The following is a 1,242-nucleotide window of genomic DNA, read 5'->3' on the forward strand; positions in this document are numbered from 1 at the left end:
TTGACTCTCTAATAGACTCTCTGATACCTTAGGGATTGCATGCATGGAACTGCGAGTGATTCGCAATTGAGAAATAGGTTCTCTCCACGAAAGAAAAGAATCGTGGAGTCGTCAGGACGTAACAGTATAATAGCACAATTTGCGGCTAGCGGCAGCGACTTTTTTCTCGCTCAATGGATTAATATAGAGGAAAACTATGTAAGTACATCACTACGTGTATAATAAATAATATATTTATTATTTAGTTATTACATCACTTTCAATTCTAGTTTTGCTCAAAATTGTTTCTAAAGGTTGTGCCAGTTTTAACTATAATATTATACACAAAGAATTTGAATGAGCAATTATTATTACCGTGGAAAAAGTTCAAATTTGTAATTTAATTCTCATAAATAAAAGCAAAATTTTTCCTTAAAATTAAAATACGAAATTTTCAAGAGGGAGAAGTTTTATTTTTAAAAACGTGAATAAAACAAGATCTACAAGAAAGTCTCTACAGATTCTTTTGCATATTGATTATATAGGAATTATTAATTATATATTGGGTCATCTAAAAAGTAACCGTTTTTTGTTCAATTTTTGAATGAAATTTTTCAAATGATTCCAAACTGTCGCATGGTTGATTGTCAGTGCATTGGCTATCTCCTGACAACTCATATGCCGGTCTTGCTCGACCAGTTGCAAAATTTCATCGACTTTTTCAGTGACTGGCCGACCAGAGCGAGATCGATCTTTGACATCAAAATTTCCAGAAAGAAATCGAACAAACCACTCCTGCGTCCTGCGTTTACTTACAGCTTCCACGCCGTAAACTTCACTAATTTTTCTGCATGTTTGTGATGCGTTTTTGCCTTTTTTGTAGTAAAAAAGCATCACATATGGCGAATTCGATTGATATGCACTCACTCGATGTTGCTCGATGCCAGTGGCTAGTAACTTTTGCACTAGTACCGATACGGTGTGGTGTATGCGATCCGAGTGTGGTTTTACTTGCCTTGATTCGGATCCAGTGCTCCTAGTAACTTGACTCTCGCACTGCCCCGAATCAATGCTAATCATTACACTGCTCTGAATCAGTGCTAACCAATTCGATTGGCCTCACTTCAGAACAAAGAGTTCGGCTACAAAAACGGTATCGTTTGCGAATTCGATTACGAAACGGTAAGTTATATTAATGAATTACATGTATTTTTATTTTTACCTAAATACCGATATATCTTACATGAAATTGTTAATTGTTAA

This window comes from Trachymyrmex cornetzi, unplaced genomic scaffold (genome assembly GCF_001594075.2).
Source record: "Trachymyrmex cornetzi isolate Tcor2-1 unplaced genomic scaffold, Tcor1.1 scaffold758, whole genome shotgun sequence".
NCBI lineage: Eukaryota > Metazoa > Arthropoda > Insecta > Hymenoptera > Formicidae > Trachymyrmex > Trachymyrmex cornetzi.